Source organism: Eublepharis macularius, chromosome 7 (assembly GCF_028583425.1).
Source record: "Eublepharis macularius isolate TG4126 chromosome 7, MPM_Emac_v1.0, whole genome shotgun sequence".
In the NCBI taxonomy this organism is placed as follows: Eukaryota; Metazoa; Chordata; class Lepidosauria; order Squamata; family Eublepharidae; genus Eublepharis; species Eublepharis macularius.
Genome location: NC_072796.1, coordinates 77,171,561 through 77,186,838, shown reverse-complemented (window position 1 = coordinate 77,186,838; position 15,278 = coordinate 77,171,561). Strand labels below are relative to the sequence as shown.

At 41.1% G+C, this 15,278-nt stretch overlaps 1 protein-coding gene across 2 annotated transcripts in view; it reads left to right on the top strand.

Moving 5' to 3' along the window:
* The window catches only part of CHST9 (carbohydrate sulfotransferase 9), a 98,394-nt gene that overhangs the window by 39,920 nt on the left and 43,196 nt on the right, over positions 1-15,278 (top strand). The gene's annotated exons all lie outside the window — the stretch shown is intronic.

Here is a 15,278-nt window from a genome sequence, read left to right as displayed (position 1 = left end):
TCCAGGAATTTCCCAACTTGGAGCTGGCAACCCTAGTGCAAGGGCTATCAGCATTTTCCGTACCTAGCTTGACCATAATCAGCTTTAAATACAGGCTTCAAAGCTCTGAAGACCTTCCAGTCTTCACTAGATCAGCAGCCCATGAGCGCTGTTGGTCAAAGTGGAACAAAACTCTGGACATGGAAATAAACAACTAAGTTCGTGGAACACAAGAATTTTAATTGAAAGAAGACGAGCACTACTTATAGATAAACTGCTTAAACAAGACTGGGACTCCCTTCAAAAGGATTCAGCATGAAAATGCTCCCCACTTCATGAGGGAATTAAATATTCTACTCAGTTTGACCCACCTCATTATCTTAATAAACTGGCAGTTCCAAAACTGAGGTGGTCATACATGATTGCACATTGCAGCACGTTGCCAACAACCCAGATGAAGGGCCAGTACCTCAAAATACTTTCAGACAGCACTTTGGTGACTGCCCTTTGGCTATAGTTGACTCATTGTCTCATACTTTTTTTCCACTGCCCAAAGTATACAATAGCCAGAGATAGATTTCTTTAGAAATGGCTACTAAAGTACTTGACCATTCCTGACTCTTTAATATTAAGATTGCTTCTGAGTAGCCTTTGCAAAATCTGCATTGTGGACATGGCAAACTTTTGTTTTACTGTTATTTTTAATTCTTAAGTTTTATTTATAGTGTATGGCCTATTTGCTGTTAAGCTTGAATAAACTGAAACTGTACTTGGCTTGAACTTTATTTTATTTAAATTCATTTGGTCACTGTTTTCAGATATTTGTTAAAGGAATGTATTCATAAACTGATGACTTCTCACCCCACTGTCAATGCCTGCATGTTCTAATTTAATCAGACCAGACTATGAGGGCCAAACTACATGTTACAAGGTAAGGGAGTCCACCCAGAAACTCCTAGCCATGTTGAAGCTGCAAGATCCTGTTGGCAATTCCATTTAAAAGCATGGAGCAGCCTGATTCAGATAGATACCATGATGTGGGGGTGGGGGTGCTCCTGCATCATTTTCCTGAGCCAAAAGGGTGCCTGGACCCATTTACATACTTATCAGATCTCTGCAGCTCTTTAAATGGAGTTCCCACCAAGAAATCACTGTGGCAATATGGCTGCAAATCCCGATGGTGAACTCGCACATATTGTAACATGTAGACAAAGGTCCAAACTACTACTTCAGTAGAGTTCTATCCACAAATATTACTAGTCTCCTGACATTCTTAATAGTCCATTTGCTACCATGAATCCATGTTAAACTTTTTGATGCATGTAAGTAGCCTAAAAAAACAAATTCTATAGAACCTTACCTGTTTTGCATCGTATTTCTGCGCAACTTCAAAACCATCCTCAAAGTCTTCATGAGGAAGCTACCCAAATACTTCCATATAGCTTTATGGGAGGTGGATACCCCTAATTACAGGTGCAAAGATCCAGCAACATCTAGATATATCCAGTGTAGTTTTTTTTTTAAGGAGCATGTGGCCTTTGCTCTGTGGTTTTTATAAGGACAATGATAATTGAATTGCAAAAGATTTCTGTGCATTTCGTTGGGCTGGGCACATAGTAATAACACTTTAAATAATGACACTATTTTATTTTCCTAACCACAATATTATATATATATAGCATTTTTTCCTTTTAATGTCATGCATCTAATATTCTTTTCATAAAATCTGTTTTTGAGGCCAAGCTATGCCCTGCAAGCTAAACATTAAATCTTAATTTCTCACTTTCCTACCTGCACCAAAAGCACACATATTTCTTTAGGTTTACAGGTTGATTTTAAATGTCGTTCTATATAAGGTCATTTCCTTGCTACAAACTTGTATGTTCCTCATGGTCCTGTTTTACAAAGGGAAACATTAAGCTTAAATGAACTTTCCTCTGTATCTTAGCAACAGACTGTGATTAATCATACCTCTCAGATAAATGCAGATAGATTATGCTGGAAAGCAAAAGCAGATTCCAAATTGTTTAGCAAAAGGTTGAATCATGTTCAGGAAGAACATCTGATTGGGTATAGTGAAGCTTGCAATAAACACTCAAGGAATAAAGGATGTTAAGAGTGGGAAGTAGCGAAAGCCTTATCTCTGTGTTATGTCAAGTCACTTCTGACCTATGGCAATCTTATGAATTAATGACCTCCAGAACATCTTGTAATTAACAGCAATACTTGGGTCTCACAAACTGAAGGCCACGGCTTTCTTTGCTGTGTTAACCTATAAAGCCCTTAGTAGACTGGGACCAGCATATCTCCAGGACCGCCTCTCCTCATATGTTCCCTGGAGGGTGCTCTGCTTGGCCAACAAATAGCTGTTGGTGGTTCCTGGTCTCAACCAGGGCAAGGGCCTTTTCGGTCCTGGCACCAACCTGGTGGAATTATCTGTCTGTTGAAACTAGGGCCCAGCGAGATGCTCTGCCAGGCCTGTAAGACAGAAATATTCTGCCAGGCATATGGTTGAGGTCGGGATGAGGCCAAGCCCCTTGCTGGTCTCCTGTAGAGGGGAGTTGATATCTCCTCTTCCACTGACACATCTTGAGTTATATGTTGCTGAATGTTATGTTTTTAACTGTGATTTTACTTGATTGCATTTATATATGTTGCCATCCGCTCTGAGCCTGATTGCGAGAAGAGCAGATTATAAATTTAATAAATCATCATTGTCATTTTGGGTCTTCCTTTTTTCCTACTGCCTCCCACCTTTGGTAGCATTATTGTCTTTCTCAGCAAGTCTGTTCTTATGATATGATAGTACAATAGTCTCACTTTGCTCATTTTAGCTTCTAGGGAGAATTAAGGCTTCATTTGGTCTAGAACCCACTGTCCGGGGTTTGAGTCCCAGCCCCCAGACTTGCCAGGAGGGAACAGTGAGAGGCAACAGGGAGGCAACAGCCCTGCCACCCCAGCTAGCAACCAGGTCCAGAACCTGCCTACTCCAGGGGGAAGGGGCGAAAGGCCAAAGCCTCAGAGGGCTGGAGGAAGCAGGGAGAGACCAGCTAGTCCCACCCTCCAGGGGGAGGAGAGGGGGCTAAGCAGGCCAGAGGAAAAGGGCCAAGGCAGGGGGAATAGGGACCCAGCAGCAGCCCAAACAGAGCCCTTACCAGCCAAGGAGGAGAAGCAGCCACTACAGCCCAGAGCCACACCGCGGCTAGAGGACAGTAGCCTGGCTCAGGAGTTGCTGGGAGCCAAGCCCCTCCAGGTGGAGCTGCCACAGGCATTCTGGGGGAGAAGATGGGTAGCCCCGCCCAGCATCAATGAGCAGGCAGCCCAGAAGCTGGCCAGGGCAATTCCTCGCAAGCAAGGCCAGGGAAGCTCAGCAGCACAGAAGCCGGCTGGGGCAGCTCCTCGCAAGCAAGGCCAGGCACGCTCAGCAGCTCAAAGGCCTACTGGGGCAGCTCCTCGTGAGCAAGGCCAAGGAGACCTCAGCTGGGGATGGTACACATTCAACCCCACCCTGCCAGCAAGGCAAGGAAGCCTAGAAGGGATTAGTGATAGGAGGGAAACACCTGACGGGAGGCACAGCTGGGCCAAGTCAGGAGAGGGAACAGGCCTGGAAGGAGGACGGGGTGGAAAAAGGAAACCCTATAAAGGGTGGCTTGGAAGAGCTCTGAGGTGGTGGGTGTGAGCAAGGAGTGATGGTGTGGAGTGAGAGCAGAGCAGAGCAGAGCGAGAGTGGAGGCTTGGAAGAGAGTACTGGGAGGAGGAGATGATGGAGGATGCAGGGGGTGAGCAGGCCAGGTTGAACAGGCCAGCAAGTGGACTGAGAGGGAGTCTGGGTGATGTATACCGCCCCTCCTTCCACAGAGCAGGGTCCTGCAGCATCCCTGGAGCCCCTCTGATGTCAGGGCCGGCCCAGCCAGCGCCCCGCCCAGCGGTGGCAGTGACAAGCCCTGACACCTACTTATTTGTCTTTTTAGTGATCCATGGTATCCATAAAACTCTCCTCTAACACCACATTTCAAAAGTATCTTCTTCCTGTCAACTTTCTTGATTGTCCAACTTTTACATCCATACATGGCAGTGGGGGACACCATAGTATGAATTATCTTGATCTTCGTCTCCAGTGACCCTTTCACTTAAGGATCTTTTCTAGTTCCTTTGTGGCTGTCCTTCCGAGTTTCCATCTTCTTCTGGTTCCTTGGTAGCAGTCTTCCTTTTGTTTCATGATCAAGCCAAGGAACAAAAAATCTTTAATATCTAAGTCTTCATTGTCAACTTTAAAACTGTAATTCACAAGTCTTTTTGTTTTTTCATGAATAGCTGAAGTTATATATAATCTTGCCATTCAATATCTGTGTTTGTCTCCTGGCTCACTAAACATGAGGCGAGTCTGTGACTGAGCACCACAGTAAGCAGAACCATATTTTTCAGACCAAGGAGCAATATAATCTAGATGAATCAGTAGATCTTAGTTTAGTCATGTGATCTATTTTTTCAGTGGTTCAAATAGCTTCGAGCATGCCTGAGTTGGGCAGTCATCCTTAGAGCTCTTTCTGCCTGGTCAGTGTTCAGACTAAGGGTCTCACCACATGAGACAAAATACACTCAAATTATACAGATAATTCGAGTGTATTTTGTAATTCGAATGTATTTGAGTGTAATTCGAGTGTAATTCAACTGTATTTTGTCTCGTGTGGTTTGACCTTAAGGCTTAAAGATCTTCACATAATGTGCACTTGAGTCCTGGCAATCAAAAATAATTACTAATTTGCTGTGCATCCTTTGCTAATTCTGAAAAGTCTCAACAAATTAATGCTTTATGTACTAAAAATGAATGCCATATTAATGTTTTCCTGTAGCACTCTTGAGAACCCTCGTATGTGTTTTGAGTAAAAGATGTTTAAAAGCAAGGCCATAGCTAATATTCTCCTGTTGTATGTTTCTTTATGTACTAGTTGTATTTTTTAGTACAAGTGTTACTAGGCAAGGTGAAATAGGGCTGTAATTAATCACCGAAGGACCCGGTGCTGCTGTTAAACTAATTATGCTAATTTATTGACAATAGCCTGCAAAGATTCAAGCTAAAGTAGCTGTTGACTCTTTCTATATTCTTCTTTGCTGGCAAAGCATGATGGGGGTTTCTATAGAGGGCAATAATTGATTCTACAACACTGTAGTAGGACATCAGTAAAAGAGTTAATACAAAAATTTTACTGTCCTATTTTCCTCATCATGAGGAGATGCAAACACTCAAACTGTTACATCAGCAACAGCAATTAAACCAAGAAAGATTACATAAACTGTCTCAGAATATGGATAAATTCCAGTTATGATGGTTGTTGTGGGTTTTCCGGGCTGTATTGCTGTGGTCTTGGCATTGTAGTTCCTGACGTTTCGCCAGCAGCTGTGTCTGGCATCTTCAGACGTGTAGCACCAAAAGACAGAGATCTCTCAGTGTCACAGTGTGGAAAAGATGTTGGCAGGTCATTTGTATCTACTCAGGAGGGGTGGGGTTGAGCTGAGTCATCCTGTAAGAGTTTCCCAGGGTGTGGAATGCTAATAGCGGGAGGCTTCTGTGTATCCTAAGGAGGTTCTTTTGCATATGGATTGGTGCTTGATGCACCAATCCATATGCAAAAGCACCAATCCATATGAAAGCCTTCGACAATACATCCAGTTATGATGTTTGTTTATTATTTATTATTTAAGTTATTTATAATCCGCCTTTCTCACTGAGACTCAAGGCAGATACACAGTGTAAGTCAATACAAAAGGGCTGGGACATACAATAAACAGTAGAGTATGGAGTGTAGAAATTTTAAAACAAGCAGGAAACCAATGAAGAGATTAAACAAAACATAAGCAATTTAGTGTGACATTAAACAATGCAGAAACTATCCATTAGGAACATACTTGCAGCAACAGAAGTACACAACAGTATAGTCTACAGTCCCTCCCTATCCCTTTACCAAAACATCTCTCTGAACCATTTTCTTACAGCACAACGTAGAAAAGTCCTCCTGAATAATTCAGTTTTACATAGTTTGCAGAGAGCTAGGAGAGTAGGAGCTTTCCTGACCTATTCAGGGAGGCCATTTCATAAGGTGGGAGCCTCCACAGAGAATGTGCATATATGGAAAGCTGAGGAGAGTTTTGAGCAGCCAAAAAGACAAATAAATAGATCAAATGAGGCCTGCATTCTCCCTAGAAGTTAAAATGATGAAACTGAGGCTATTGTGCTTTGGTCTAGGGGTGTATACCAAAAAATCTTGGAAATCCAGATCCAGGTTTCAAAAAATCCAGGATTCCTGAAATCAGAGAAAGTCTCTGATCTGGTTAAGACTGATCTTAGAATCTAAATTTATTCGGTCATTATTTCTTACAGGGAAAGCTATCTGGGAGCTATCCGCATGGCTTGGGGGGATTTTTCAAGCAAACTCCACCAAATTTGTTGGGAGCCTACTTGTGAATGTCATCTAAAGACACTCCAAGTTTCAGAAAGGTTGGGTCCAATTCTATGGGCCCCTGAAGAAGGTGCCTCCCAGCCTTTCTCCATTGGGGAAACATTTTGTAGGAAAATTAGCAGAGTTTAAGGTAGAAATTGCACATCCGAATTAATGAGAACAGACTCACACTCCAATATAGCTCTGTAAGAATACTACATAAAGGATAAAAATAGAGTTACATTGGGAGAAAATAATAAATTGCTGGACTGACTACATCTTGCTAGAAAAGTTATCTCAAGACAGAGGGAGAAAGAGTCTTAAGTAACTGAGCAACTCTGAGTAACTCTGAGACAAAAAGCAATAAAACTTCAGTATATAGCATCACTTAATTGTCCCCCCAAATAAACAGGTTGCCCAATAGAAAACCCTAATTCTACTTCATTAAGACTAGCAACTCCCCTTTTCTTGGCAGGAATCCTTATTCAAGGCCTAAGTGGTTATGTGCAAATAAGTTTACTAACTAAGTAACACAAACAGTTCAACTCTTTCATGACTGAAACGGAAACACTTGCTAAATCCCAACACATTTCCAAGCAGGTTCTCAAGCAGAAACACATAAGGGCAAGGCTGCCAGTGGCCAAAAGTACACTCGCAAAAGGAAGCCCACCAGACCCAAACTGAGGCAAGGGAATGGATGGAACCCTCCCCCAGAACCAAAGTGAATCAAGGGGACCAACATCAAAGCAGAGAATCATGTCAAAACATAATTCCACCCAAACCAAACTGAAGCAAGGGATACTGCTGCAACTTAGCCCATTTGAACCAGTATCACTCACAGAAGCCAGGCAGACAAGGAGAGCTCATGCATGGATTAGCCATTCACTCCCCCTTCCCTGCCTCACTCCCCCTCCTCCTTCCTTCCCCCCACGGAAAAAAACGGGAGAAGCTCAGGAAGGAGCCAGCCAAAAGCTGAAGTCACATTCCCAAAATTTATCTGGAGGTCTGGATCTGGGTTCCCAGATTGGATCCAGGATCCCCGATTTGATTTGGGAAAGCTGGATGTATCTGGATTGGCAAAACCCCATATTTTTTCCTAGATCTGGATTGCACACTCCTACTTAAAACTGCAATACTGTTACTTTTCTATACCAGGATGAGCTGAATGTAAAAACCTATGTTTTATTCTTTGGAACTTTTTTTTGTATCAGAAATCACTCTTTTATAAGGGCATCTGGCAACCTAGTAATATTAAATGTTTCATTATCAGAGTTTTTTAAAAGCCTGTTTTATCAACCTTCATAGAGCAGAGACAAAATATTCCCAGTTCAGAGGAACAATATGTTCATCATAGACTATAGACTAGCCTCTATCAAATCTATTTTTATAAACTGTTTAATTATATTGTGCACTTGCTTGTAAGGAACAAATGGAAATCTGTTCAGTTGCTGTTCAACATCAGGTGGCATTTTTAATGGTAATTCTTGATCTACAAGTTCGGCAACTAAGATATAATGCAAGGTTAATTCTGGAGCATGTGCCTTGCTTTTTTGCAGAAGCATTTTTAGTTACTCAGAATTTTTGCTGCACCAGTGCGGTATAGTGGTTGAAGTGGCAGACTAGGATCCGGGAGACCTAAGGCCAAGCTAGAAGTGATAAATTACACTTGAATGGCAAGTGAACAGACTCACATGTATTCCTCCCTGTTCACTTGCACTCCACTTGCCAGACTCCTTCTGGCACACCCAGGGGCCGTCATTCCAGTCAGGGGCCTGTCATTCCAGTCCCAGACCCCTTCTGGCACATCCAGGGGCCGTCATTCCAGTCAGGGGCTTGTCATTGCAGTCCCTGACCCCTCCTCTCACACCCAGGGGCCATCATTCCAGTCAGGGGCCTGTCATTCTAGTCCCAGACCCCTTCTCTCACACCCAGGGGCCGTCATTGCACTCAGGGGCCTGTCAATCCAGTCCCAGAACAGTATATCTGGGCCCAGAGACTTTCCTTCAAAATCCATTTCACATTTTCTTTGCACCTTTTTTTTTGCTCTAATGTGTTTCAATGGAGCCCATGCAAGTCATTGGGCATTCAAGCCTCTCCCCATTATTTTCAATGGGCAATCCTGTCACTCGTTTTAGTACATCCCCTTAGATCTACCCCCTTTTTTGGCTTATTTGGGTGTCTGCACCTACCATTCAAACCTCGCTGCCAACTTTCCCAGTTCTCTTGCCAGTGCTGAAACTGCTTTCCATGAGGACTCCATCTCTCAACTCCTTCACACTGGATCTCTGTCTGCTAGGACTGAAAAAAGACCCTCCTCTTTCCAGCCCAGGCTACCCAATCCAAAGCCTTGGAGTAGCTTGCCACTCAAAGCTGTCTGATTCTGAGAGGAATTAACCCTTAACCGTCCTGCATATGACATTAAAACATGAAGACCATCACAACTAAAAAAAACAACTGCTGCTTAAATATAGACTATTTGGAATTGTTAAAACTTATTGCTACCACAGCTAAAAATGAATGTCACTTTCAGATTTTCAAGACATAATGGGCATGGCCAGAATAGTTGCTTTTGACAGTTCCTCATCATGTTCCTAAGGCTTTTGGTGGTCTCTTCCTGCAATGCATTCTGTGTGCTGGTTTCATGTCAGACACCATATTGCAATTTTAGAAATCTCCCAGAGATAAAGCTAGCCACTCCTCAATCACCCCCTCTCACTTTGGGTCTCATACTGCCCCTTGTAACCTAACTGAGTGACTGGCTTCTTAAGATTAAAAGGAAGACTTCTTATTTAATATGTTTGTTTTCCTGGTAAAACGAACTGGATCTTAAACCAGTTTTCTGAAGAGACACCTGGGAAGAAGACCCTGAATTAGAGAAGAATAAAACGATGGTTTCTAAGCAAATTTTATTTTACAGACAGTCATATTTAAGATGGAATGCAAGTTGAAAAAAACAACTGTGGTGCAGCATTCTGGAAAAGCAAGGGATTTTGTTGCTTTAAAATAGCTGTGTTTATGCAGGCAAAACAAATCTGAAATGATAAATAACTAATGCAAAAGAAACTGTCATTTTGCCTCATGCTGACAAAATGCAGATAGGAAAATATTTCTCTGATGTTTTTCTCCTTGTGTTATTGAATCTTGCAGTATAGCCACTGGAATGCCGAAGAAATTGGAATACTGCTCAGTAAAATTGGGATTTCACTGACATACATAGATAGAATATGGCTCAGCAGAATCTTGAGAATCTCTGCTTTAATGTTTTTGGAAAGAGCTGGGCAGGAGCTTCTGGGAATTCCTCATCTTTATAGAATTAAGATTGAAAACACGCAGCCATGAGAAAGTGGAAAGTTTTGTGAATGGCCTTTCTGTACATGTCTTCTACTGTAGTTACTTTGAAAATTGCCATCCATTTTCTTTCTAACAGCCACCAGCCAGATGTCTTTAGAGCTTGCAAAGCCAGGCTTGAATGTGAGGACCCTCCCTTGTAGGTTGTTTCCAACATCATCCACCAAAAAACATACTTCTTTTTTACATGAAGAACCTACTTAACTCTCATGGATAGCTGTTGATAGGCAAATTCATGGAGGATGGGGCTAATCCTGTCACTTTATTACTGGAATTCTGTACTTTAATTATTTATGTCAGTCTGTCAAATTGAACTTCATTGGGTGATTCCAAGTTCTAGTATGGGAGGGAAAGAAACTCACCATTTTCTCTGTTATATCTTTCATCATAATCTCATAAACCTCTATCCTGCCTCCCAAGGTGGTCTTTCTTCCCTAAGCTAGAGTTCTAAACAGGTTAGTCTTTCTGCTAAGGAATATGCTCTAGTACCCTTTATTTTAGTTTTCCTTTCACTGAAACTTTTCCAATTGTGATACCTCTTTTAAAATGGATGAACAAGGGAATTCAATGGGTGTCTTCTACTAGCAGAAAAGAATGATTCTTACAATCCCCCCTCCCACTGCAGATCTTTCCCTGCTCACTCTGTTCCCAGGGGTCTCCAAGGTGAGAAACAGAAAAAGATAAGAATTGGGTGGATGGGGAAGAAGGAAAGCGGATAGGCTGAGGTAAGCAGGAGGGAGGGAATGGGTAAAGGAGATCTTCCCCCAAGTCCTTGTGGGTCCCCAGTTTGTTATGTATAAACTATGGTTCTGCAGCAAGGAGAAGAGTTTCAAGCAAAGTAAATTGTACCACAAAATCCACACCCATCTCTTTGCTCCAGTATGTCATTGTGACCAATTGATGTTGCTTAGTCTTGTTGTCTATAATATCATACTGTCCTCAAGTAAGGCTGTCATCCACTGAATTTTTTTCAGCTGCTTTTCTGTGTTTCCTTGATCTGCCAAATTCTTTTGTTAACTCTTGTTATCTGCCTTTTTATTCAGCCTTTATTTTGTTTTCATTGATATCTCTGTCCTTCATGTGTGTGTATTTTCCCTTGACACTTTTCATATTTGGATGGAAGGGGCTGTATTTTTCCCAGCCTAACCTTCCGTCCCAATTCCCAGCTGTGTATGTTTTAGACATCTAAAACTCTAGAAATCTCCATCATCACTGTTGTATTACGACAACGCAGTTTCTGATCTCTGTGTGTGATCTCCTATAAGACAACACATTTCTACAGCTGTTCTTCACTGAAGGAGTGTATAGCTATAATGGCAGTTTGATCTGGATCTTGGTTGCCAGGCACATCAGCTTAAGCATTCACTTGTAACATTTAGATATTAATCTTTGTTGTCCCTTGGCTAATTGAGAAGCAATACTGCATTGCCTAGCATATAATTTATATTTTTAAACCCTGTAGGCAATAACAGTTTTTCAGGCTACTGATCTCTCTCTCGATCTCTCTCTCCTTTTTTTTTTAAATTGGGGCTGGTTCTGGGTTTTGAGGGGCCCTGGACTAAGACTGCTCAGGGGCTCCCCACCCTTTCCATACCCACTATCAGCATGTCTTCTCACACCTTACCTCCTGCTCCACCCATGTATCCATCTTTGCCTCCCTGAAGGCTCTGTCAATGTTTCTAACTTGAAAAAATTAGTCATATGAGATATCTCTTGCACATCACAGACTAGTTTCCAATACTCTTTGAGTTTATGGGTCTCTCTATAGAATACATCTTAGACGGGGATGCTCAAGTGTAAGAAATCACAATGTTAGGTAGGATAGTTTTAAAAGATAGAGCTGGTGGAGATCACTCCTTGGAGGATTCATTAATTATATCTTTGCCTCCCTGAAGGAGAGGTGAAATTGACAGAGCCTTCGGGGAGGCAAAGATGAAATTAACAAACCCCCTGAGGAGTAATCCCTGCTGGCTCTGTCTTTTAAAGCTACCCTGATGTAGAGAGGTAAAATTGACAGAGCTAACATTGTGTCTCTACACTTGAGCATCCCCATGTAAAATGTCTTGTGTAGAGAGACTCTATTTTGATGGCATTTTACAGTATGTCATTGGAACTATTATAAAATTATTTTCTAAACCATCTGGACCCGTCTATCTGGACCCATCCGAGCTAAATTAAGACTCTTAAAACTTAGCAATATATCTGATGCTGTTGCATGAAAAATTATCTGAAAAATAAAATTGGATTGACTCAGATAAGAAGACACATTAATAGTGGATGACAGTGATAAATGATAATGGGCACAAGTGGGTTGCAGAAAGAGATAATCTTGTGCCACAGAGATCATCCATGGGTCCAGGTTCTTAAATGAACAATTAACATCTTCATTAGTGTGATAAATGGGGAAGCAAGCAGTGTATTTAGCACCTGTTTACAAAGTGTGGAAAAGATAAACAGGTGTTGCAAAGGGGCCTGCAAAAGTTTAAATGTGAGAAGGAATAACAATGGAAATACTAGCTTCACTGAAACTTTGGCAAAAACTTTTGAAATAGATCTTAACTATGTAGGGGGGAAAAAACCAGCTGGAAACAGACTGCCTTTGTTTCTCTGCTAATAAATAAACACTGTTGAATTCTTGTTTGTTTTATAGAAAATGTATATGTCCTGTCTCCACAGACATTGCTGGAGGCAACTCCCAAAACAATAAAACAAAACAAGCCATTAAAAACAAGCAGGATATAACCACAGCATAACACAAACATTGAGGAGCTTAAATGATATTCATAAAACAGCCTTCAGGATCACAGCAAACCATAAAACAGCTAAAAAAGATGGGGTGCTTAGTTTAAAGCCTGTGTAAAAAATAATGCTTTGGTCTGCCTCTTACTGGAAAGTAAGGTGGTACCAAGTAAGCTTTGAGGTGGAAGGCATTCCAAAGGAAAGAAGCCGCCATTGAGAAAACTCTTGTCTCTGATTGCCACCTGCCTCACTTCTGCAGGTACAGACAGCACTTTTTATTTTTAAAAAATTTTGTTATTTATAATTGAGAATCAAGGCAGATTACACAGTGTAAATCATTACAATCAATGGCTGGGGCACTCAACAAACAATGCAAGAGGGTATAGGTTGCAGAAATTTGAAACAAAGCATAGATCTGAATACAGGTACAAAACAATGTAAAAACAAAACGTAATTTGACATAAACATATTAAATGACGTAGAAACTCTCAGAAGGAACATAACCACACCAAAAAGATCGTACCCAGTATTATAGTCTGCCGGTCTTGTCCCTTTATCAAGACATCTGTTTGATTCATTTCTTACAGCCTTCTTGAAGAATTCAGTTTTGCATAGTTTGCAGAAAGCCAAGAGAGACAGAGCTTTATTACCTCTTCAGGAATATCTTAACTGATGGACTGGACAGAACAACAGGAGGCAGTCTTTCTACAATCCCTGCCCAAGTTCAGGTTGCCATCATCTAGCCTCCGGTGATGAGGTCACCTGAAGCAGGGCGCCTAAAGATTTCTGTTAGTTGAGTAGGTTCATGTGATAGTAGGTAGTTATTAAGGTATATTGGTCCTAAAGTGTGGCTTTAAAGGTCAATACCATCACCTAACATTAGATCCAGAAGCTAATTGGAAGTTAAAGTAGGTGGAACAATATTGGAGTCATGTGATTTCTACATCCCAATGTTTAATGTATTAAGCTCAGATTTCTCTTTAAACCTAGTAACTTTTTAAAAGTATAATTGTAATTCTAAAAAATAAAATCAATTTAAATAAACTTTGTCATGCTTCAGCCAGTTGATTTCAGGCAATAATTACTTTATCCAAAGTTTAATTGTGCATATTCTTTTACAAAGAATATATGCTTAAATATACTTTTTAAATGTAGAGGCCCATTTTACAAAGATACATATTCAGAATTAAGTCTTTGGCAGTGTTGAAATTAGATTTCTTACTATGAATATGGGGTGAGGGAGCAGGAGAAAATTGCCTGGAAAACCTTAGAGTGAACAAGTAAAGTAGGCATCACCAATCAAAGATTTTGACAGTGCAGAAACAGAAAAGTTAGATTTTGCTCAGACATTAACATCAGAGAAACAAGCAGAAGTGGGTGTCCTTTTCAAACAGGGTCACAAAAATGCTTTGACATGTAACTAGAAACAATGTTAGGCCACAAATGGTGGTGACACCAGAGACAATTGATACTGAAAATCAAAGCTAGAGGAGAAGTGAGTTATTTGCTAGAGATTTGAACTCTGCAAATCAGATCTCTACATTAAAAAATGTGGTTGCTGTTCCAGTCATTAGGAGGTACTTCAGGGCAGTTAATTATGAACATTTAGCCCACTGATGAGCAGTAAAAAGCTTTATTACCAAGCACTCCTTGGGACTGGGAGTTGTCAGTTAATCAGATACGCCAGGTACTCAAGGTTATTGGTCTGCCCTGCCCTCTACCTGGAGGAATCCTCAGTGACCAAATCCCACCCTGTTGGGACTGCCATGGCGACAGTAGCAACTGCTTTGGCAACTGCCATGGCCATCCTATGTAGCAGACACACAAACAGACAAGCTTCCTGGGAGTTTACCGGCAGAGCTGGATCCCAACAGTTCTAGACAGGCTGAGAAGAAAGGAGGTATCTGAGAATGATGTCGGCTGGTAGTGCTAGCTGTCAAACATTCAGCAATGGCCAGAGGTATCAAGTTGGCCAGCTGGAGAGGCAGGAATGGGGGGGCGTGTATGGTGGCTGGGGGAGGGGAGTTTGCCTTCTGGCGGTGCTGTTTAACTGAGTATTCTGGGTCATGAAATGTAATGTAAAGTAAACATTCAAAAGAAAATAGAGTCAAATTCTTTAATGTTAGTTAAAAATACATATTCTTGTACCCTCAGATTTTTGTTGGGAAACAATAAATGAAGGAAAGGGATGGAGACCAAAGTTAGTACAAATTGTAGCAATAATGCAGAGTATGAGGTTCTTCTCTATGTCATGCAAGTATCTTAAGGAAATCTTAGGCCTTGAATCAAATCATTTTGGATGTCTAGGTATCCATTAAATAGGACTCTATCATCCCTAGATTCACAACCCTCATTTCCATTGTGTGTTTGTGTGTGTGTGTCAGATGATACATTTAATAGTTCATTGCTGCTGGATTTCAGCTGTCTGTCAAATCAAATAGGCAGGGATTTTTTTAAACTTTTTTTTTCTTTGTTTAAACTGGTTAAAGAGTCCTCCATTTTTTCTTACGAACATCATTGGATACGCTACTGCTTTTCATAGTGTAAATTCTATGAATGGGACCAAATCTTTATGTTATTTATAGTAAATCTTTCTCACTGGGACTTAAAGCAGATTTCACAGAGGAAGTCAATACAATCAGCAGGATCCAATAAACAATACAATAGGATTTGGATTGTAGAAATCAGAAACCAACCAGAAATCTGAAAACAGAACTGAAGCAAGATATACGTATTAGCATAATGCAATAAATATTGCAAAAATTACATAGTAAG